We start from the raw sequence: 25657 nt of genomic DNA on the forward strand, positions 1-25657 counted from the left end.
AAGGAATTAGAATGCTTTTCATTTACCGGCCTTGATATCAGATTTGGGCTTTTCGTCTCCACCTTCACATGTTACTCTTGCATTGCCTAAATTCTCTATTCCTAATCTTCTTATATAAGTACTAGAACTAGAATACAAATGCAAAAGCATTAATGTGAAGAAGGTAGGGTTAAAAGTATATTGAACCTTGTGGGTTGTGATCACGTTGGGAATCACCATTTGTATCTTTGTCCTCAATTTGCTGGATGACACTTCCTTTGGTACTCTCTCTCTCTCTCTCTCTCTAGATGTTGACAAGCATATGGCTGTAACTAAAATTATATTGAAAGATAATACTCATTTTGACAAGAAAAAGTTGTTTTCCTCCTTTCTTTCTATTTGTGTGTGAAGATACGACATCATTGAATCACAACAATCGAGGATTTGAAGCTTGCATTGAAGAAGAAAGTGAATGCCATGGATGGAATAATCCAAGATCGGTCATGGTGATATCACATGGTAATTGTTCTTTATTTGGGTTAATTATGGAGTACATGAATTGGCAGCCTATAGTGTTATTTCTATATTCCTTGAAATTTTTGGTTGTGTTAAGATCAATTTAGTCATTGTACAATAACAAAAACACATCAAGGATTAATATAAGATTGGAGAATTGATATTAGCTAGATAAATCTAACATGGCATGTGTCTACAGATATTATTTTAGCAAACGATTTCATATCTACAAAAACAAATTGACCTTTGGTGATTGGTTGCTTGCTGATGCCAATTAAGGGTAAATATGGTGACCCAACGCACACAACAGGACCCTATTTGGTCTTGTGTCAATTTAGATTTCTTTCAAAGATACAATATTGAGTCACCTGACCTTAAACATGTACAATTTTATTTAAATGGAATTATGGTGGTAAGTTGGTAGCCATATGGCTTTAAAAATTCATCTGATTTTTCTTTTCTTTTCTTTTTGTATTTACAAATTATTTGGAATTTGCGACCATTCACTCTTGGCACCATGTATTACTATATGTGCAGTATATTATAATTCAATTTGGTATATTCTCTTAAGTTCCATAGCACAGTACTTGGTCATTTGGTGTTCTTCCATTGTTAAACTATTTGTAATAATGATTCTGTTACAAACGAAATGTGTAGCTATAAAAATAACTTCATATATATTATTTTAAAACATAAGGTTCTGTTATATGGTGCTTTATGAGAGTAATTTTTTATTTAACCTTTAATCTTATATTTGCACATAACTTTGAATGATTGGCATTCAGCCCTTAAAGCATGTAACTTTGAGGTATCCAATTGAGAAAGAACTCGAAAAGGATGACAACCAAAATTGAATTTTGTGTTGTTTTGTATTGTTTTGTTTTCTTATAAAAATGCACACCATAGTCATTGAAGTGTATTTCCAAATTAAGAGGCTTCATATCAATTTAGCACCCAAAAAAAAAAAAAAAATTGTAATGGATATATGCGTGCAACTCGCTTTTTATGACAAACTATTTGCTTCATCTAATTTCTAATTTTTATAACAATTATGCTATAGTCTATATTTGTACTACTTTAATTCAACAAAAACCTTTATATTATTGTAACAATAATTCATATTATTACTCTAATATATTCAACATTTTCTAAAACCTTCTTACATAGAAGCTTACAACATTATCCACACATTGCACGAGCAATCCGTTAGTTTTTTTTAAAGGAAGTAGTAGTCGTAAGTTATAACCAATTTTGTAATCAACTTTTTTCATAAATAAATAAATAAATAAAAACCCAAAATGGCATAATGCAAGGGTACAATTACAATTTAGTCCTTCTATAATTTATCCATAACCTGGACACCCGGTAGTGAGCTGCATTTTGTTTGTCTACCTCGTTCCCTCTGTCTGCACAGAGAAAATTCAAAACTCTTGTCTGCACCGGCGCATGAGTCTACTTCGTTCCCTCTCTCTCTCTCTGTCTGCACAGAGAAAATTCAAAACTCTTAGTATGCGCCGGCGCATGAGACCTTTGTCTCACCGACAGTGAACCCCACCTGTCAGTGAGACGTACACGTGTTGAATATCGCAAGCATATAGTTCCCTCCCTCTCTCATACACATACACAAAACTTATCATCTGTGACTGTGAGTATGGCAGGAAAGCTTATGCACGCGGTTCAGTACTTTGGATATGGTGGAGGACCTTCTGGTTTGAAGGTTATTTTCATATTTATCGTTCATTTTTACAACCACCATTGAATTTTGATATCTGGGTTTTGCTGATTACTTGTGTTTAAATTTAAAGTTTTAGATTTGAAAAAGATTACAATTTGCAAATTAAGATTATAGTCTGAGGTTTGGATTCAAGACCCATTTCACCAATCTATGTAACTCTGTGTCTTTGTTTTCAAATAATTTTGGCTCATCATGTGCTATAGTACGAGGTTAAGATCAAAGAATAGGAAGAATGAGGATGTGTATAGGTGGCTTAGCTTTGTTTTTTCTTATATGTGAGCAATTAATTGAAGCACGTACATATATTTTTTTGTAAAGAATAAATTTCATTGAAGACTTATTATGAAATTGGGTTGTCAGGGGTTAAAATGATTTCATTTGTTTAAAATATTTTGTAGTTTGGTGCTGGTGATGGCAATGATGGGCAATATTATATAGCCTTGTCAATTGCCATCATCGCTTATCAAGAAAAAGAAGAAAAAAGATGAGCACTATTCTATCTTATATGTAAAAAATAAGGAAATGGTGACTTGTGATGGAAATCCAAAGTCCACCTGTCCAATTCACAAAATTTGGAATTTCAACAAAATAATAATTTTAAGAAGGGATGAGTACTGTCTCTTTATATGACAAGTTGGTTTTTTTTTTTTTTTTTTTTTTGTGGGGTGGGGGGGGGGGGGGGGGGGGGGAATCATGCGGTTTGATCAATAGTGTTCTCACTTCTCATATAATCATGTAGTCATTAATAAAATTATGAAAAGTTACCACTGATAGTTTTCGGTGGTTTGCTTTATAAATTTTATCTATTGGAGGTATGACAGAAATTCATAGTTTCTGAACTCTTCAGATAAAACTTGTTATGTTGTCTGAAGTTCCATGTTTTACCTCTAGGGATCTCCTTCATATACGAGCTTTTGGGAAATGCTAAATGTAATCTAAACTTCAAATCCAAGAATGGTTGAAGGGCTTTTTAGATGACTGAGCCCGAAAGATTAATCCCTTAGTGAAGGGAAAGAAATCTTCTTTTAAACAGGAAAATGAAGAAAACTGAGTCCCCATATTATGGAGTAGAATTTTTAAGGGGATTCCTTTGTATTTGCTTGAGTGTACCACTTGTATAAACCTAATCTAGGATAAATATTTTGTTCAATGTATAGTAAGTCCAGAATGTAGAATTAGCAAAAGGTGCCTTCATTTTTTTTAGGCAGCATGGTTCATGTGATTGTTCTTTCTATAGCAGTTGAACAAGGGTATTTTGGAATCTGAATAGTGGATACTTGGTTCCTGTCAAATTCATTCACCTTGTGTTATTCAAAATTTTGGAATAATTGGGGTTAAATGTCTAGGAAAAAAAACTGTAGGAGATTAATATATTGATTGGGTGCATTTTTTTTTTTTATAAGCAATAGACTTCATTTATAGAAAAAACAATACAAATGGCCAAAGCATACAGGACGTGTATTAAGGTAAGTAAGAGAACAGACAGAACTAAGAAGCATAAAAACTACATCTATCAAGCAAATCAGACAAAGAAGTAAAAAAGAAGACAACCGACGCATTTGTCCACCCAAAAAAAGTCTGGAAGAAGGATATCTTCAAATCTTAATACTATGTTTGGATGTTGGTGGAAGGAGGGGGAGTAGAGTAGAGGGAGGGAGAGTAATTTAATTACCTTATTTGGATGTTTTTTAAGGAAGGAGGGGGAGGGATTTGGAGGGGTTTGAACTACTTCTAACTTCTCATTTTTAATTCCCCCAAATTGGAGAGATTTGGAGGAAGAGTGGAGTATTGAAATGCTTGGCCAAATGAATTATCAAAATTACCCTTACCATATTTACAAAATTACAAATGAAAAGACTAATTATTCCCATCCCCCTTACTTAATTTTAAAAACATCCAAATAAGGTAGAGGATAACCATTCCCTGTACTCTTCTCTCCACTACTGTCCTTCCCTCTACTCCTCTCTACTCTCCTCTTTCTCAAAACTTCCAAACATAGCATAAATCTCTCTTTCGGTTCGTTTGAAAATGAGCATTCCTCTCCCGCCAAATACCCCACGTCAAACAGTGAGAGGCCATGTTCCAAATCACCCTATTTCTATATTTTCTAAACTTGCCTAGCCAGTTAGCTGGAAGCTCCACTACATCTTGGGGAATAACCCAAGATATCCTAAAAAGTCTAAACACCATTCCCCACAACAACTCTCTGGCTATCAGGCAGTGCAAGAGTAAATGATTAATAGTCTCCCCTACCCTCTTACACATACAGCACCAATCAATAACAACAAGCTGATGCTTCCTAAAATTCTCATTAGTCAAAATTCTACCCAATGCCGCCGTCCATACAAAGAATTTGATTTTTGAAGGCACTTTGGAACTCCATAGTCTTCCAAGGAAAAGATAATTGGGAAGGGGATTGTAAAACTTTATTGTAGGATCTAAGATAAAACAATTCCTCGAGAAGTAGGTTTCCACCATAGCTCATCCAGCCCTTCCCCTTTCAACACTCTAGAATACAATAAGTCCATAAAGGAGGAAGTAGACTCTTAACTCCAAATCTTAAACCGATGGAATGAAATTAATAATCTAGTGGTAGCAATCCCCCAAGAAAGAAATCGGCTCTGCCACTGATGTATCTTTGTATCAAGCAACATATCCTTTAGAGGAGGTCCTCCACACCAAGGATCATGTCAGAATTTAATAGAAGAACTGTCCCACAACTTAAAACTAACACAGCGGCGAAAAGTATCCGACCCCTTCCTTATGCTCTTCTAAAGGCAAACCCCATATGGCCCTTGTACGCTATTGGAACACCAACCACACCCCCCCCCCCCCCCCCCCACCCCAACACACACACACACACAGAGACTTTCGTACTTTGTGTCAATAACCCTTCTCCATAGCGCCTCCCTTTCCAGAGCATATTGCCATAGCCATTTCCCCAAAAACACTGATTAAAGAGAAACAGATTTCGAATGCCTAGCCCCCCATTTTGGAGTGGCTTACACATATTCCTCCAACTCACCAAGTGGTACTTGAATTCATCTCCCAACCCTCCTTATAGAAAATCTCTTTGTAGCTTCTCTATACGTCTAGCCACACTCAAAGGGATAGGAAACAAGGATAAATAGTAGGTGGGTAGGCTAGAAAATGTGCTTTTAATCAATGTAATACGTCCCCCTTTAGACATATACATCCTCTTCCAACCAACCAACTGCCTCTCCTTTTCTCAACCCTTGAGAACTGTGAAAATCTCAGTTGGGGCTACCATTCACAAGCACAGAAAGTCGAACCATGGAAATACATGAATAAATCCAATGTCTCCATTTAGACAAAAACCAACATCAACGAAGCATGTACCTCAAGAAATTCTAGTTTACGTGATCTTGTGCTTTCTCTAGGTCTAGGTTGCAAAACCCTTGGTATTCCTGACTTTAGACGGCTATCTAAGCATTCATGGGCAATTAAAGCTGAATCCAGAATGTGCCTCTTGCTAACATAGGCATTTTGAGGAACCAACACCACCTTATGAAGCACCAACTTTAACCCAATTGCCAAAACTTTAGCCAGGATCTTGTAAGTTCCTGTATTCAAACTAATAGGACAAAAGTCCTTAATCTTGATCACCTAGGTTTTTTTTTGGATTAGGAGAGATAAGCGTGGCATTAATACTTTTCTTAAAGGTGCCATGCCCATGGAAATGATGGAAAACCCTTGTAATATTTGCCTTCACAACACCCCAACAACTTTGTAAAAAGCCATTGTGAAACCATCTAGAAATGCCTTTCTAGGCCATTAGAATCCTCCAACTCAATGGCTAGAAAATAAGGAAATGGTCACTTGTGATGGAAATCCAAAGTCCACCTGTCCAATTCACAAAATTTGGAATTTCAATAAAATAAGAATTTTAAGAAGGGATGAGTACTGTCTCTTTATATGACTAAGTTTTTTTTTTTTTTTTGGGGGGGGGGGGGGGGGTGGTGGGGGGAAATTATGTGGTTTAATCAATAGTGTTCTCACTTCTCAAATGATAATGTAGTTATTAATGAAATTATGAAAAATTACCACTGATATTTTCCGGAGGTTTTCTTTATAAATTTTATCCATTGGAGATATGACAGACACTCATAGTTTCTGAACTATCCAGATAAAACTTGTTATGTTGTCTGGAGTCCCATGTTTGACCTCTAGAAATCTCCTTCATATACGGACTTTTGGGAAATGCTAAATGTAATCTAAACTTCAAAACCAAGAATAGTTGAAGGGCTTTTTAAATGACCGAGCCAGGAAGATTAATCCCTTAGTGAAGGGAAAGAAATCTTCTTTTGAACAGAAAAACAAAGAAAACTGAGTCCCCATATTATGGAGTAGAATTTTAAGGGGGATTCCTTTGTAGGAGTTTGAGTGTATCACTGGTATAATCCTAAGGGCTTTGATGTGGTGGTGTTTGACAATAAATGAAGAACAAGGACTTCAAGTTGAGAAAAATTGAATTTGCTATATGCAGTTTTGGAATAGCATGGATCCTCATATCTACATGAGTTGGATTTGTAGTTACTGAAAATTAAGTTAGGATTATAATACTTAGGTGAAGTATTTGATTAGAATATAATGCAGGTATCTCACCTCTATGATAAGTTCTTGTTCTTCATGATGATGAAGCTTTAGTGGCTGAAATCGGACTTGCATTGGAATGCATGAAGGGTTAATTTAAATAATGATTCGTGATGTTTATATAACTTTCCTTCCTTTATTTGGTCTCGGTTCTTATTGTAATTTTGGGTTTGGAAGCTTTTGCTAGTGAAAGCCTCATCTTGTGATTATAATATTTGTTAACAACTTTATTGTGTGGCTGCATCTTGTCAGTACTTCGTTCCTCTGTGACTTCCTTAGAAGCCCTGGTCTCAGAATGATTAATCATAGCCTTTGTGGAAACTTAGTGACAGCTCATGGTCCCAATCTCTTTCTAGTTGGAAACTTAAAGTTGTGAATGTAGTTTTGTGGTTTTATTTTCTGTAAATATTTTACTTGCATTTTTTTTTTTTTGCTTTACAGAGCTATAGTGTTAGAAGTCATTGAAATTATGTTAGTATACCTGTAGGTGCTTTTAGAGATAAATATATTGCACATCTATTGCAGCATGTTGAAGTTCCAGTTCCCATTCCAAAGAAGGACGAGCTCGTACTAAAACTGGAAGCAACTAGTCTAAATCCAGCTGATTGGAAAGTTCAGAAAGGCAAGTTGCGGCCTTTTTGGCCTCGCAAGTTCCCTCACATACCTGGTAATTCTTTGTTGTGTGTGGTTCCATTAACAGAACTTTTTTGCAAAGCCCTTTTTACCTAGGGAAGTCATATAATGCATACATTTGATTGACATTTGTGAAGCTGAGTTAAGCCATACGTTGACTTTTGATTTCCTGTTATTATTTCGAAGTCCCAAACATTTAATTTTTGATAATTATGCTGACTAAATAGTAAGTGCTAAGTGATGATGCCGGAAATATGCCACCAGTGAGTCACACGTTCCTCGCACGTCGCCAATGGTACCTGCACAACGAAAAGGAAGAACCTAGCGGGGAGTACCGGTGTGGTACCGGCCAAATACCCTCCGAAGGTTAAGTTAGAACTATTCTCACTGCTCTAGAGTGCTAGAGGGGGTAAATTATGCGTACCTTGGGTCACGAGGGTGCTAAGGTTTTTATAGTAGCAAGGGTCATCCCTCTTTCCCTTGGAGTAGAAGTCCTTTCCTTATAGGAGTCCTTTTGGGCGTATTTTTCGGGATCCTTTCCTTATAGGAGTCTCTCGAATATTTTCTAGCGTGGGAGACAAGACAACTCCTTACTCATAGCGTGGGAAGCAAGTCAACGTATGCTCGATCCGTCAGCCTCAATTTATTTCCTTCAGCTTTTTGGGCGTCATCTAGTGAGACCGTCAATCTTGGAGACCGTCAGCTATGACCGTCAGCTATCGCGCCGTCTGCTTACGTATGGAAGATCGCACAAAACCGTCGGTCTGAGGCTCTCCTTTTATCCTCATCAGTTGCCCCCTACTCTACATGTTCGACGCTTAAAACCGTCAGCGTGTGGAGTTATTTCTGAAAAAGAAAACGAATTATGAATGACTCCTCGAGCCGCGAGCTATTTAATGCGAGGTCACGTGGCGCGCAGTCGTTGGCCTCGTTCCTGGGCACGGGCGTCGCCTCGCATTCTGTGCGTTTTCCCCCTTATATAAATACCACGCCTCATTGTCTCATTTCGCCATTTCAACCTCGCAGATCTTTTAAGAGAGAACCCGTCGCTCTTACTCACGATTCGTTCCGTCAACTGTTATCAATACCGTCACTCTTAAGGTTGTTTCACTTATTCAAGATCTATTTCACCTGTAAGTTCCTCTTCCTTTCTCTTTGTTTTTCCTTTTTTTTTTTTTACTTTTGCCCAAATTTTTTTTTTTTTTTTTTTTTTTATTGAGAACGTCAGTCTAGGAACTTAGGGTGTATCCGTCACTTGTAGGTAGTCAGATGTCAAGTGACGCGTCAAGTGATCAGTCGTCAGTCCGCGACGGAGCGGGCTACGACGAAGTTTTTGGCTCAGGTCAAGAGTCCGACGGCTTTTCTGAGTCGTCAGGAAAAGAAACGTCAGCCCAATCTCTTAGTATTGACGTAGAAGACCGTGTCGAGGGAGTTAGGGAAAAGGTGTTAAGTGAGGTTGAGGTCGAGGGGATTGACGAGGAAATTGTTGATGACGGGAACTGGGAGGAAGGCGACGTGGAGATTGATAGTGACGGGGATAGGGATGACGGTAATGAGGTCAGTAGTGACGGGAATGAGGATGAAGGTGACGAAGAGTCCAGTGAGGGAACTTCAGGGAGTTCTGGAGGTAATCGTCCTTTCATCCTTCCGGAGGAGTGGGCCGTCAATAAATTTCTCCCAAAGATGAGCAACAGAGTTTTTAATGAGTTGCGTATCCGTTTCCAAATCCCAGACCACATTCCCCTCCGTTTCCCTAGAAAAAATGAGAGGTGTTATATAGGGAGGATTGCTGATGTGGGGATGTACGATGCCATGTTCGCAGCTGGCCTTAGATTACCACTGACGGCTTTACATCGTCAGCTGGCGGATTTCTTGGGATTGTCCGTCAGCTAGATTGCTCCGAATGCCTGGAGGATCTTTATTGGTGCTGAGGTCCTTTGGGGTCGCTTGAGTGGGGGGAACCGTCAACTTTCGCTAGACGAGTTCTTTTATTGCTACAGACCCCAGCATAAAGTATCCGCCAAGGGGACATACCATTTTGCACCTTGTGAAAAGAACTTAAGATTAGTGTTTGATATGCCGGACTCAAATAGGAATTGGAAGAATAGATTTTTCTTTGTTAAGGGGACGGACTGGGTGTGCCGTCCAGATGAGTGGGATACGTTGCCCGGGGGTTATTTTGATAACACTTGGGCTTATATTAGGGAGTCAGGTTGCCCCCCTTCTCTTTCTTTTTACCGTCCCTTTCCACTTTCCAGGGAGTTTTCACCGTCTCTTTTAACAACGTCTATTTCCTTTTGTTTCAGCTATCGCTCGCCCGGAGGTATCAGACGAACAAAGGGAATTCATCCGTCGGATACTCAGCATCCCGCTCGAGCAACGTAAGTGTAGGGATTTGATAACCCTAGACACTCTACATTTGTATTGTGGGGGTCCTGAGTCGACGGTCGAGGCTCGGAAGTTGGAAGAATTTTCTAGAAAACGTAAGTGAATGCATTATTTAATCCGTCGGCTTATTTATTCCGTCTGCTTTTACTTATCCGTCAGTTTACTTTGTGTAGAGATGGAAGCTGCGAAGCAAAGGGTGAGGGCCGCTGCTGCCCGTAAGGAGGAAGACAAAGCCAAGGGAAAAGAAGGAGCGTCAACCCCTCATTCTTCTTTGAAGGGTTCAATCAAGAGGAAGGCTGACGAAAAGGATGATCCTCCTTCTAAGAAGGTGACCGTCACTCCTATGGACGTGTCCTCCAAGAAGTCGCCCCCCAAGTCTAGTCACGGTGCTGGGAAAGGAGTGATGACCTCCTCTGGTCCCGTCATTGAGGGGCCCCGTTGCTTGTTGACTCATAAGGATTACGCTGTCGAGGGGGTGGAATCTCTCATTAAACAGACGGATCTGGATCCTTATGCTCAACTAGGGACGGAGGACCTGGGAGCGTCAGCCTTCTTTGATATTGCACGGGTATGCTTCCTACTTTGAACAATCTGATCTTTACCTTGCTTAATAGCTGACGGTTGTGTTTCCTTCAGGCCTTGGTTCGTGTTAAAGCACTTCAAGACCGGTGTGTGGCCAAAGAAGGCGTCGTCTCCCGGGTGAGGAGGCACAATTCCAACCTGATGGATCAGCAGGCGCAATACAAGGAGGCCGTCCGTCTCTTAAACTCGGATCTGAAGGATGTGAAGGAGAAGTTAGGAGAAGCTGAGGGCCAGCAGAAGAAACTTGAGGAGGAGGTTTCGTCTTTGCGTGCGCAAGTAGAGACGGCTGGGACTGACGCAGTCGAAAAATTCAAGACAACCCAGTCCTTCATTGATTCCTGTGCTGACTATTATGGCACAGGTTTCGATGATTGTCTGAAGCAAGTAGCATCAGCTTATCCGGAGCTGGATCTGTCTAGAATCAGCATGGATGCCTCCGTGCCGATGACTCCTGCTGCTGACAAAGATGACGAACCCCTCAGTTTGGATTTTTTGCTTAATGATGCTGGGGTTGTTTTAGCCCAGCCTGCTGTCCCTACCCCTGTCGAGTCTTCAGATCAAATTGCCAAGGATAAAGCTGACGGGGTCTTCAAGGACGTTCCTGCCACTTAATCCTTGCTTTTAATTGTAATTTTTGAACAATGTTTTTAAATGCCCTTATGTTTGTTGGGCTTTTTACTTGTAATTCTATCCGCCCCCCCCCCCCCCTTTTTTTTTTTTTTTTTATAAATGGTGCTTGTTATCCGTCACTTTGAACATGTATATTGATGTTTTTTATTCCTTTGTTGACTAGTTTCAATGAGACCGTTATCTCTTTGTTTTTTAGCCTTTTTCGATTAGCTCGTCATCTTTACAAGCTTGTTGGTTAGAGAACCTCGTTTGTAAGTAGTCTCATTTTTTGGTCAGACCGTCAACAATTTGACCGTCGACCTTATAAGTCCTTTAGTTCGATGATATTTTCATCCATTGGACCGTCAGCTCTACAGCGTTGGCTTTTTCGGACCGTCATGCACTTGGCCTTGGCCTTGTTCTGTTGGTCCGTTAGTTTTTTAGGCATGGTCCATTTGATGATCGTCAGTTTTTTAGCCTTAACTTTTTTGGACCATCATTTTCTTTGGCCATTAGCCTTGATGTCTTTTGACACCCCCGTTGGTCCGTTAGTTTTGAAGGCCCGGTCCATATGATGATAACTTCATCTATTGGACCGTCAGCTTTTAGCTTTAGCCTTTCCGGACCGTTATTTTCTTGGCCATTAGCCTTGATGTCTTTTGACATCTCCGTTGGTCCGTTAGTTTTGAAGGCCCGGTCCATATGATGATAACTTCATCTATTGGACCGTCAGCTTTTAGCTTTAGCCTTTCCGGATCGTTATTTTCTTTAGTCCTTGTGTTATGGACTCAGTCGTTTTGGCCACAGAGTTAGTGGACCGTAGAAAAAATACACTTCAGCGATTTCTGAATAAAACTCCTCTTATTGCCATGCATTTAAATAAAAGAAATTAAAACCAAATTCTGCCCCTTGGGCTAAAAAGTATTGTCGCAAAAAAAACTAAAGTAAATGATAAATCTGAGGAGTAAAACTATAATTTGCTGAAAATAGAAAAGAGGTTGGTCTTCATGTTGCCGCTCCTATTGGTAGTACTTTCGTAGGTGCTCGGTGTTCCATGGGTGTGGTAGTTTTTGTCCGTCCAACGTTTCTAGGTGGTAAGTACCTTTTCTCTGCCACGACGAAACTCGGTAAGGACCTTCCCAATTAGGACCGAGTTTCCCTTGGGTAGGGTCCCTGGCGGCGCCCATGACTTTTCTAAGAACAAGGTCTCCAACTTGGAAGTCTTTGTGTCGAACCCGAGAGTTGTAGTATTTGGCCATGTGGTCCTGGTACCTAGCGAGCCTTTGTTTCGCTGCTGCTCTGATCTCGTCCACTAGGTCGAGCTGTAGTCGCATAGTTTCGTCGTTTCTGTTCTCATCATGGTTGTGTACCCTGTAGCTTGTGAGTCCGACTTCGGCCGGGATGACTGCTTCGCCTCCGTACGTCAGGCGGAACGGTGTCTCACCTGTGGGTGTTCGTGCCGTTATCCTGTATGCCCATAATATACTTGGCAATTCTTCGGGCCATATACCCTTTGCCCCCTCGAGCCGAGTCTTGATGATCTTGAGCAAGGATCGGTTTGTGATTTCGACTTGTCCATTAGCTTGAGGGTGGGCGGGGGAGGAGTAGTGGTTCTTTATTCCTAACTGTGAGCAAAAATCCTGGAAATGGTCGTTGTCGAACTGCCTTCCGTTGTCCGAGACAAAGACTCTAGGTATGCCAAACCTGCATATAATGCATCTCCATACGAAGCTCCGCACGTTCTTCTCTGTAATCGTGGCCAAAGCTTCAGCTTCCACCCATTTCGTGAAATAGTCGATGCCTACTACCAGGAATTTCAGCTGTCGTACGGCTGTAGGGAATGGTCCCATGATGTCTAATCCCCATTGTGTGAACGGCCACGGGGCCGTCATCGGGGTCAGCTCTTCGGTTGGTTGTCTAATAATGTTGCTGAACCTTTGGCATTTGTCACAGGCCCTGACGTAGGCTTCGGCGTCCTTCTGCATGGTGGGCCAATAGTAACCTGCTCGCACAAGCTTGTGTACCAACGATCTGGACCCTGAGTGGTTTCCGCAGATTCTTTCGTGCACCTCTCGCATGACTTAATCTGCCTCTTCCATACCTAAGCATCTCAAATATGGTCGAGAGAAACCTCTTTTGTAAAGGACGTCTTTTATTAGAACGAACCTTGCCGTCTGGACCTTAAGTTTCCTTGCTGCCTCCTTTTCGTCTGGTAGGACCCCATCTTTCAGGTATGAAACTAACGGCGTTGTCCAGCTACTGTCGGAGCGTATTTCCTGCATGTCGCTGAGATCTATTAGCGGAGAGAGCTGTATGAAAGAGAGTACATTACCAGGGATGACCATTTGTTCCGCTGGAGCGGCCTTCGCGAGACGGTCTGCTCGCTCGTTTTCTTCTCTGGGAATCTGGACGACTTTGGCTTCCAGGTCACCCACTCTTGCCCTTACTTCATCAAGGTACCTCTTCATCTTTTCGCCCTTGCACTCGTAGTCTCCATTTATTTGGTTAGTGATGACCTGTGAATCGCAGTAGATGACTACCCTTGTGGCTCCTGCTGCTTTGGCGAGGTCGAGCCCTGCTATCAGAGCCTCATACTCTGATTCATTGTTGGTGGCGGGGAAGTTGAGACGGACCATACATTCAATGGTGTCTCCTTCGGGCGATAGCAGCACAATGCCGGCCCCTGCGGCTTGCCTGTTGGACGATCCGTCCGTATGTATGCTCCATTGTGGGGACTCTGCTGCCCCCTTGTCTTCGTCATGGGTGAACTCAGCTATAAAGTCGACGACAACCTGTCTCTTGATGGCGGTCCGCGGTCGATACTGAATGTCAAATTCGCTCAGCTCGATTGCCCATAATGCCAGTCGTCCCGCGGCCTCGGGGCTGCTCATTGCCCGCCGTAAAGGCTTGTCAGTCAGGACGTTCACCGTATGAGCTTGGAAGTACGGTTTGAGCTTTCGGGCTGCCGTAACCAATGCGAAGGCAAGTTTTTCCATCGGCGGGTATCTTTCTTCGGCACCGTGAAGCGCTCGGCTTGCGTAGTACACGGGCTTTTGCACTTTCTCTTCTTCTCTGACCAAGGCTGCGCTAACGGCTGCGGGGGAGACGGCCAGATAGAGGAAAAGCTCTTCTCCCGGCTGCGACGGGCTCAACAACGGTGGGGAGGAGAGGTAAATCTTCAATTCTTCGAATGCTTGCTGGCATTCGTTGGTCCATTCGAAGGATTTTTTCAATGTTCGGAAGAAGGGCAAACACTTGTCCGTTGCTCTTGACACGAACCTGTTTAGTGCCGCTATTTTTCCATTGAGGCTTTGTACCTCCTTTACACTTTTTGGTGGTGCCATTTCCATAATGGCCCGGATCTTGTCCGGGTTCGTCTCGATTCCCCTTTGAGACACCATGAATCCTAAGAATTTTCCTGCCGTCACTCCAAAGGCGCATTTCCCTGGGTTGAGCTTCATGTTGTAGGAGCGGAGTGTATCAAATGTTTCTTTGAGATCTCCTAGATGATCTTCCTCCCTCCGGCTCTTGACTAGCATGTCGTCCACGTAGACCTGGACATTCCTCCCAATCTGTTGCGCGAACATTTTGTTTATGAGCCTTTGGTAATTTGCGCCTGCGTTCTTCAGGCCGAAGGGCTTGACCTTGTAACAGAATAGGCCTTGGCTGGTCACGAACGACGTTTTCTCCTGGTCGGCTTCGTGCATTCGGATTTGGTTGTATCCCGAGAAAGCGTCCATGAAGCTCAGCAACTGGTGTCAGGTCGTAGAGTCTACTAGGACATCGACCCTCGGGAGGGGATAGCTATCCTTGGGGCAGGCCTTGTTAAGGTCGGTGAAGTCCACACACATCCGCCATTTCCCGCTCGCTTTCTTCACCATTACTACATTTGCTACCCAGTCGGGATAGTATACTTCCCTAATGAAGCTCGCTTCCCGTAGCTTTCTGACTTCCTCTGCTATGGCTCGGTCTCGCTCGGGGGCAAACACCCTCTTCTTTTGTCTGACGGGTGAAAAGGCGGGCGACACATTCAACTTGTGCACCATGACTGAAGGATCTATTCCCGGCATATCTTCATGTCCCCATGCGAACACATCTCGATTGCGCCTGAGGAAGGTTATGAACTCCTGACAGACTGTGGGGTTAGCAAGCGTTCCAATTTTGGTCGTCCGACCAGGATCGGAACTGTCAAGGGGTATCTCTTCTAACTTCTCAACCGGCTCCGTTACCGTCTGGTGCTCTTCTATGCTTAAAGCCTGAACCTGATCCTCCATTTTCATCATGGCTATGTAGCATTCGCGCGCGGCCATCTGACTCCCGCGCAGCTCCCCTACTCCGTAGTCAGTTGGGAACTTTATCATCAGGTGGTAGGTGGAGGTTACCGCCTTCCATGAGTTGAGCGTGGGTCGCCCGAGGATAGCGTTGTAGGCTGACGAGCAATCAACTACCAAGAATGTCACGTCCCTGGCTATCTCGTTGGGGGTAATCACCCACAATTACGGATAAGGTGACCGCGCCCAATGGGAATACTCGGCTCCCGCCGAAGCCAACAAGCGGGGCATTTGTTGGGATTAGTCGCCCCTTGTCGATCCTCATCTGCTGGAACGCGGTGTAGTATAAGATATCTGCTGAACTGCCATTGTCGATCAGCACTCGGTGCATATTGTAATCCCCTACACGCAAGCTGACGACGAGTGCGTCGTCATGCGGATGGTGAAGGCGTCGCGCGTCTTCTTCCGAGAATTCGATTACGGGACCTTTTCTCCGTGTTATCTTCGGCACGACTCCCGTCAGCTGAACATTTTGTATCATCCGAAAATAGGTCTTGCGGGCCTTCTTGGATGACCCGGCGGCAGTCATTCCTCCTACGATCATCCTTATATCCCCAATTGAGGGCCTCGGTCGCTCATTGTCCCGTCGGGGGTGTTGGTCTTGTGCGGGGGGATCCGCTTTCTCCTTGCTAACGAATCTCTGCAGCTTTCCTTGTCTGATAAGGGCTTCAATCTGCTGCTTGAGGTCATAGCAATCAGCTGTGTCGTGGCCGTGGTCGCGGTGGAATCGGCAGTACTTATCTCGGGAACGTTTGTTGGGGTCACTCTTCAGCTTTCCAGGGAATGTCAGAGCCTCTTCGTCCTTAATTTGCATAAGGACTTGATCTATCGGGGCTGTTAGCGGAGTAAAGCTCGTGAACCTTCCTCCCAGGGGCTTAGGGCGTCTTTCGTCCCTTCGGTCTGCGGTTCTTGCCTTCTTTCGGCTTTGGTCCTGCCGATTGTCTTCCTGCCGTTCTCTTTTCCTAGGCCACTTTTCCCGAGCTAACAGCGCATCTTCAGCGTTCATATACTTCGTGGCGCGATAAAGTACTTCTGACATGGTTTTTGGGTCGTTTTTGTATAGGGAAAACAAAAACTTGCCCTTCTTCAAGCCATTCGTGAATGCCGCAACAAGTATCTTGTCGTCAGCTTCGTCGATCGAGAGTGCCTCTTTGTTGAAGCGGGAGATGTAGGCTCTTAAAGTTTCGTCTTCTCGCTGCTTCATACTCATCAAGCAAGCCGTAGACTTCTTGTATCGATGGCCTCCAATGAAGTGTGCGGTAAACTGAGCGCTGAGTTCTTTGAAGGTGCTGATGGAGTTTGGTGCCAGTCGACTGAACCAAATTCTCGCTGCGCCCTTCAGCGTTGTAGGGAAGGCCCTACACATGATGGCGTCCGCTACTCCTTGAAGGTGCATTAGGGTCTTGAAGGTCTCCAGGTGGTCTAGTGGGTCCTTGACCCCGTCATAACTATCTATCTGCGGCATGCGGAACTTACTTGGTAAAGGGTAGGAGTTGACGGTGGCGGTGAACGGCGAGTCAGTTCGGTTGACAAGGTCGTCAAGGTCGCTTGATACTCGTCCCTTGAAAGCATTCATCATAACCTCCATTTGTTCCTTCATGGCTTGCATCTCCGCGATAACAAGTGGCGGAGTGGTTTCCGCGAGGGAGGGGATGCTTGTGTTCTGTCGTTCTAGTTTGCTCGGGGCGTTGCTGGCCTGGGGTCCTTCCTGGTTTCTCCTGTCGGCGCTGGTCCCTTCTTGATCTGCTCCTTGGTTGTTGGGAGCTGCATTTTTCTGTCTCAGTTGCTCTTCTAGGTTGTGGTTTTGTTTTGTGAGGCGCTCCACGGCAGCGGCGAGCGTCCTCACCTGTCTTTCAAGCGCAGTCGTAGGGGTTTCTTCTTCTTGAACGTCGTTGGTGGTCGCCATTGAGCGAGTGAGTACCATGTAACTCTTTTGTCTTGGAAGCGAGAATGTGCTAAAACGCTTCCCACAGACGGCGCCAACTGATGATGCCGGAAATATGCCACCAGTGAGTCACACGTTCCTCGCACGTTGCCAATGGTACCTGCACAACGAAAAGGAAGAACCTAGCGGGGAGTACCGGCCAAATACCCTCCGAAGGTTAAGTTAGAACTATTCTCACTGCTCTAGAGTGCTAGAGAGGGTAAATTATGCGTACCTTGGGTCACGAGGGTGCTAAGGTTTTTATAGTAGCAAGGGTCATCCCTCTTTCCCTTGGAGTAGAAGTCCTTTCCTTATAGGAGTCCTTTTGGGCGTATTTTTTGGGATCCTTTCCTTATAGGAGTCTCTCGAATATTCTCTAGCGTGGGAGACAAGACAACTCCTTACTCATAGCGTGGGAAGCAAGTCAACGTATGCTCGTCCGTCAGCCTCAATTTATTTCCTTCAGCTTTTTGGGCGTCATCTAGTGAGACCGTCAATCTTGGAGACCGTCAGCTATCGCGCCGTCTGCTTACGTATGGAAGATCGCACAGAACCGTCGGTCTGAGGCTCTCCTTTTATCCTCATCACTAAGCATGACCGAACGCATCATAAAATTTGTAGGTATGCTGTTCAAGTAAAATAAAAAAGAAAAAATTTATGAGTATGACAGAGCATTTTATGGATGATCCTTTAGTGGCCATTTATATATTAATATTAATCACGAGGATGCATATACACGTTTCTTTAATACCTCAGATGCAAGCAGATACCAACAGGAATTTTGTACCTTTTTTTTTTTTCCCAGGGGACAAGGATTGAATGTTGTTCTCTTACCCTGCCTTTCAAATCCCATGCTCGCAGCACTATGCTATGATGCATTTCTCATTACATGTAAAAATGTTTCCCTAATGTGCTTTAACTCAAATTACTTCCTTATCCCATAATAATGGGATGGAGGAGATTGGTTCAGTTTCTAAACCGGTGTAACTTTCCAATAATTATAAAATAGTTAGAATAAAAATTGCTTCTTACACCACTCTTACTCCAAGTCTTTTTTTGAATTGGTGACTGGGCTGGTTCAGGCTACTCAATTTGGCATGAAGAACAACCTCATTATTTTATGGGTTTTATAGTTCAACTACTTGGGTCAATTTCAAAGAGTAGGAGCATGTGACATCTCCTTCAATAAAAGCATGCAAAATTGCACATAGCCTTAAGATTGTGAACTTTGAAAGCCAAAACATACATTTATGTCATTCATGTGGTACTGACGATTCTATAACCATGCAGACATAATATATAAATGGTATTACTTTTTTAACCAATGAGTAGTTTAGTGATATATCTATTGAACTGAATTTCTTGCTGATGGATGCATGTTGCAAATTTTTGGGAAGTCTTCCATCTCTGCCTTTTTTTCTGAACATATTTTCTGTTGGAAAAGGTACTGATGTGGCAGGAGAGGTCTTAAGAGGTTGGACCAGGAGTCAAAAGTTTTAAAGTTGGTGACAAAGTTGTAGCTGTGATTAGCCATGCTGTGAGAACTCATTCTTATTCCTTTGGTTTTATGTTTCCTTCAATTAATAACTCATACGCAATCCTGTTATCATTCTTATCTTATTAATTTAAATTAGAGCCTTGTCCTAAGTTTTGAGTTTCATGGAAGTTGAACCCACTTTTATTCTTTATATTTTCAAAGTAATTCTAATTTTAAAAAATCAAATTAAACTTATCCTATAATTACAATTGATATTACTCAAATAATTGATAGTACCATCAACCAAAACTTGTCTTTTTTCATTCTTAAGTAAGTACATAGAATTGGACTGAATAAACCTGAAGTGAACTGAAATGAACCAAATTAGACCAAATGGACTGAAGTGGACAGAATGGACCAAATTAGATTGAATAGGATAGATGTGGACTAAATAAACCGAAGTGGACTGATTTGGACCAGAATGGATCGAAGTGAATGAAGTAGATCAAATGGAACGAATTGGACCGAAGTAGACCATATGGACCGAAATGGATTGAACACGACCGATTTGACATGTTTCCCAATTTTTTTTTCTTTACAACTAAAGTTTTTAAGTTTCAAATATGTTATTCAAATTACTCATTCTCTTAAAAAAGATTATCATAATAATCAAAACTCACCACAAATTTACACTTAATATTACTCAAATAATTGATAGGCACATTCAAAATCAAATACATAGCCAAGATTGTGTTCTGAAATATATTCAAATTCTCAATTCCAAAATGACTAAATATTAACTAAAACAAAAATTAAACCAAAGCTATAAGAGGGAGAGAGAGGAGTTATGATAGGGAACTCAAAAAACACAATACCAAAAAGTATTAACCTAAAATAGAGTTTTAAGAAACACAATGATTCATCAACCTAAAGTAGGGTTGCGAGAAAGAATGAAAAACAAAACAATATTAATCAAGAACTTAAAAGGTGAAGCATAAAAATATATTTTCCTATATAATATTTATTGACATAATTTTGTACATAAGCTATATTAGAAATTTGACAAATTTTCTCAATATCCAAACTTTCTCTCCCTAACATCGAAAGCATAGAATACATATATAAAAAAATGTATAAGCCAAAGAAAAAATGAAACAACCACTTTTAGGACCTAAAATACAACAAAAGCCATTCTTGAGGAAAAAAAAATTGTTATCTTTTATACATTAAACATTTTTTAAAACTATTTCATCTTTCTATCTCTACCAATATATCATGCTATTATTTTGGGAGTGTTTAATTGGTATTATTCTTTGTGGTACATATTTTTCAAAATTATGTTATATTTTTTAAATTTCAAATGAATTATTCAAATTCCTCCTCCTTTTAAGGAGATTGTCATGATAATTAAAAATCATAACAAAATTGCACTTAATATTACACAATTATAGGCTCACTCAAATGCATAATCAATATTGTGTTTTGATATAAATTCAATTATCACTTCCAAAATAACTAAGTATTAACTGAAACAAAAATCAAACCAAAACTATCAGAGGGAAAGAGACTACTTGTGATAGGGAACTCGCCAATATGTATTAGCCCAAAATCGAGTTTTAAAAAACACAATAATTCATCAACCTAAAGTAGAGTTGCAAGAAAGAATATAAAATCAAGAGAGGTAGAGTTGCAAGGAAGAATGTAAAATCAAGAGAGAGAGAATAATCACTTTTTCAAGGGAGAATAACAAATTTATGGAAAATAAGATGAGAACAAAAATAGTAAAAATAAAAAATATAGTATTGAACACCAAATTATCCAAGTCATACTATGTAATAGAATAACTTATATTTCTTATATACTATCTTTATAATTAAATAAGATAACATCTATGAAATCAAAGAAAAGAAAAAAATAACTTAAAAATACAAAACTAAATCATATAACATAAAGTAGAGTTTTAAAGAACATAAAAATTCATCAACCTAAGGTAGAGATGTAAGAAAAATATTAAAATCCACCAAAAATGAGAGAGAGAGAGAGAGAGAGAGAGAGAGAGAGAGAATTAACCTTTTGTGTGTGGGAAAACTATGCATAGAATGAGAGATTAAATTGCAAATTTATAGTAAGATGATAGGAATAAGAAGAGTTGAAAGTAAAAAGAAGATAAAGGGATAGAGGAAGAGTGATATTAAGGTAGATAGTAGTGGGGATATGAAATAGTAAAAGGGAGGGGAAAGGTTGGAGAATGTGTAAAAATAAGTTGGGAAATTAACGATGGGAAGATGATGATTTGAGAGAGAGAAAAGATGATTGATTATGGAGAATGTGTGAAGTGGAAACCAAAAAAAAAAGTGACATGGCGATGATGTGACTTAATTGGAGCATAGCAATAATAAATGTTATGCTTTAACTTTTATATATATATATATATATAGATTTTTGTTCAGGGTGTTTTTATAATTATTGCTTTATAATCTGGGTTTTGGTTTACCCAGTTTTTGATTTCAAGAGATTGATTATTTGGGGTTTCAAGAGATTTACTTGAATTTTGTTTACCCGTTTTGACACCGGAAAGTTATTTTTAGGTATTTTCATATTTTCTTGAGGGTATTTTAGACTTTGCACTATAGAATGTTTCAGGAATCAAAATATTCTATTAGGTTTAATTGAGAGAGTAATGGAATGACGGTATTTTCTCGTTTATTGTGAACTACCCTCAAACATAAAGGGGGAACATAGTCTTTTTTTTTTTTTTTTTTTTTTTTTGGAAATTTTTTTATTTAGAAACTTACTATACTATAGTGGCATCTCTATTCACTGCAAAGGAAAATCTGCACAACATAAATCAAGTAAAAAAAATGGCAGCTCCCATCGTCCACAAAATATGTCTCCCACAACTAATGTACTTCCACAGACTCACCCTATTAGCACCCCTAACCCCAGAAAAATACTGATGATAGTAATTCTCCCTATATTTTGCCCCTGTTACCCTCCAAAGAAGACCCCTTTCTGTAGCATAATGTCAATGTCATTTTCCGGAAGAGCTTGGTTAAAAAATGCCAAGCATCTTACTACATAGACCTCCATATTGAATTGGGGAACAAACCATATCCCACCTAACCAAATGATACTTCAACACTTCACAGAAAATCCTTTTGCCACATCTCTAACATCTTTACAACACAAACTAGTTTGGGAAAATGATTTAAAGCATGTAGATAAAACCTAAAAGTGCTTTTAACCAATGTGACCCTTCTTCATTTGGATAAATAAATTTTCTTACATCATGCTAATCTCCAACAAAGAATTAGTGTACCATCCTTAAACAGAAGATAAGAATTTAGTAACCCCCCATTACTCAAATTGAAAACCTGACACTTAACCTCCCTTTATTGCTCATTAGTCATACAACTAAAAACCTCCATCTACCAGAATAGAGAATCTAACTGTGGAAATGCAATAGGCAACCCATGTCCTCCATTTAACCTCCAAAATCCATCTGCTCCCTCAAATGTAACATGAAATTTCAATTTATATGGTAGCAAGCCTTTCTAAAATCTAAGTTATACAACATTTCTGAATGTGTGATTTCAACCTACTTTCAAAATATTCATTAGCGATGAGAATCGAATCCAAGACATGTTGCTACCTGACATAGACACAGTGCATGATGAAGTAAACGGGAAGTCTTAGTCTTACTTATATGATTGTAGGTTCCAGCAATTGTAATTGGTTATTTAATAGAAGCAGGCGTTTATCTCATGCAAATGGCTAATTGGTTGCACTAGTTAGAAAGCTGTTATTCTGTCTTCACTAATGGCTAATTAGTTCAGCCTCTGTTGTGGCTATAAATACAGACCATCAGTTGTAATCTATAATTTAGATTGAGAGCGATAATAATCTCTTCTATTTTTTATGTTGCCTTTTGCATTAATGTTTACTTTTCTTAGTCGTACAGTGCAAGGGAACAACACAATAACAAAATGGTGGCATGGCTAATTTTTAAAACAGTTGGAAATGCCTACTGCTGGTCAACAGAGATTTATTTTGAAATCTACTTGCTTCAAACAGTAAAATTATTAATGGTAATCATGTGAAATATCAAAAACTCCAGATGAAACTTATTGTAATTAGTAAGGCATGGATGCAAATCATCACTTTCTTCTACCATGAAGCTTGACCATGCTAGAAACCCTTGTTCTCCATCACTTTTCCACTTCAACTCATCAACTAAATTAATTTATTGCTATAGTTAAACTAGCCTGTGTTGCTTTTCGTTTGATCTCAGAAATAAAGGTTTGGGAGTAACCAGGGCATCATTTTTTCCTTCACTTCTTATATTGATGAATGCATTTTCTTGAACCTATCCAAGAAATATGGGACTGTAACTGAGATATCTAGATTGTGGATTGTTGTGGCACATGGAATGGGAACACAAAGTGTATGCCACTTATCTGGGCATGTGGAATGCTGGACTTATATTTAACTTAAATAGATAGTTTCACTAGAAGTTAGAAATTTAATAAGGTACTTATTAGTTAATACTACTCCTTGAGCTTGGTTTTAGCCAAGAAATTAAATATATATAAGATTTTGATTTAGTTTTCTATATTTCTTTTTCAGAAATATTATAAAAGAGAAGAAAAGGTTGAAAATTTTGTGATTTCCAGAACTAGTGTATTGGAATTTTTAACTCACCAGGGTTGTAGTGAATTCTTTTCACTAGGCTGTAACATACAATGGCCTAGGCTTCCTTGAATTTGTTCTTTCTTTGAAAGGCTACTTCCGGATTTGGTATACATACAGTGGTTATCTTTAGCACATTCCATTCCTGATTCATCAGTCATCCATGTTTTACATTTTGAGGGGTTGACCATCCTTGCTTTGGATATTATGTGCATGGTTTATTGCATGATGTTGGAAAATTCCTTGTAGAAAATCTATATGTGCTGAATTTATGTTCAGTGGATATTTCAACTGTGATAATACTTATATGTTGCTGATATTAGCCATATTTATTTCTGTCTGTTGTCATGTTATATATTGGCAGGATGGAGGTGGATTAGCTGAGTTTGCTGTGACCAAGGAGAGGCTGACAGTTTCTAGGCCAGCTGAAGTTTCAGCAGCTGAAGCTGCAGCCTTACCGATTGCTGGTCTTACAGCTCACCAGGCCCTCACCCAACAGGCTGGGATCAAGCTTGATGGAACTGGCCAGCAGAGGAACATTCTGATTACTGCTGCCTCAGGTGGTGTGGGTCACTATGCGGGCTGACTGCTACTTGTGGGGCCCGCAACATTGACTTTGTCAAGAGCTTGGGGGCTGATGAGGTTCTCGACTACAAGACTCCAGAAGGGGCAGCTCTGAAGAGCCCATCTGGTAAGAAGTATGATGCCGTGATCCACTGTGCAAAAGACATTCCTTGGTCAACCTTTGAGCCTAATTTGAGTGCAGATGGGAAGGTCTTAGTTTTAGCTCCTGGACGTGGTGCCATGATGACTTTTTCCGTAAAGAAACTTACCTTCTCAAAGAAGCAGCTATTGCCAGTATTTTTAAGTGCCAAGGGTGAGAACCTGGATTATCTTGTGAAGTTGGTGAAGGAAGGTAAACTTAAGACTGTGATTGACTCAAAGCATTCCCTGAGCAAGGCTGAAGAGGCTTGGGCTAAGAGTATTGATGGCCATGCTGCCGGGAAGATCATCGTGGAACCATGAGCCCATAAGTAGTTATAATATGCTTGGAATTATTGAATTTGTATGTATTTGAATTGGGGGTTTTATGGGTCACGTACATAAAAGAAAACAAGTTATGTGCAGTTGAAAGGGGTATTTGACCTGATATTGTGATTATTTGTAGATGATTCTGTCCACAACTTTGCATCACAGAAACACATGTTTGAACGTTGAAGTACAAACGTCAAGGAATTATATTTCATCTCTCGTTTAATAAATTTCACATTAAGACTTCCCACTTTTTCAATTGATGGTGATTCTATGCTGAAGAGCAACAAATCTCAAGTGAATTTCAGCAAAAAAGAAAGTTTCAAATGACAATCATGTACCAGAGTAGAGAGTAATGCAATGATTACATCTCAAACTACGGTGCTAGTGATATTGGTGTCATTTTGCTACAAAAAGGGGGCAGTTGGCACTAAGTGGAATTTCTTTGCTCATGAGTGATTTTCCTCTCACTTTTGAAGTGATGCTTGTAGTCCTTAACAAATTTGAACCTAATCCATAAAAATAAATAAATAAATGAAACTTAAAATGATTCATTTTAGTCCTTAACAAATTTAAAGTGATTGATTTAAGTCTCTATAGAGTGATGACGTCTCAATTTTTAGTTTGACTAGGTGTTAAACTATTGAGATCAACGATGTATTTAAAGTTAATCCTTTCTTCCCCTTGGTAAAAATTTGTGACAAGAGGAGTGGTGCAAAATTCCTTAATGCTTTCTTCTATAAAATGATAGGAAAGTGACAAAAAACAGTGATTCTCTTTTGCTATCGAAGCAAAGTGCAAGAAATGCTTTGTATCCAATTCCAAGACTTGATCAAGTTTTGCATTTGTTTTGGCTAGTACAAGTACCCTAACAAGTCTCTGTTTCCAAATGGATCATCCAAGTTGAACATTATGATATGAGTACAAATGAACAAAGAAAGGCAGTCGGGCCAAAAGAATAGCCGAGGTGAAAATGGTTAACTTAACTTAATCCTCACCGCCAGCAAGGCTCGTGTGGTACACGTGATATTACTCATTGCTGTCACGTAGCGTGGGGTCGATGAGCTCACACTGAATACCCCTTTTTCATTAAGCAAAAAAAAAGAAAAAGAAACAAAAAAAAACCTTAATCCTCACCGTTTCAATCA

At 40.4% G+C, this 25657-nt stretch overlaps 1 pseudogene; it reads left to right on the forward strand.

The window, feature by feature from the left end:
* Positions 1-1907: 1907 nt before the first annotated feature.
* On the forward strand, positions 1908-24768 carry LOC126699027 (chloroplast envelope quinone oxidoreductase homolog; annotated as a pseudogene).
* The last annotated feature ends 889 nt before the right edge of the window (positions 24769-25657 follow it).

Source organism: Quercus robur, chromosome 9, assembly GCF_932294415.1.
Source record: "Quercus robur chromosome 9, dhQueRobu3.1, whole genome shotgun sequence".
Taxonomy (NCBI): Eukaryota; Viridiplantae; Streptophyta; class Magnoliopsida; order Fagales; family Fagaceae; genus Quercus; species Quercus robur.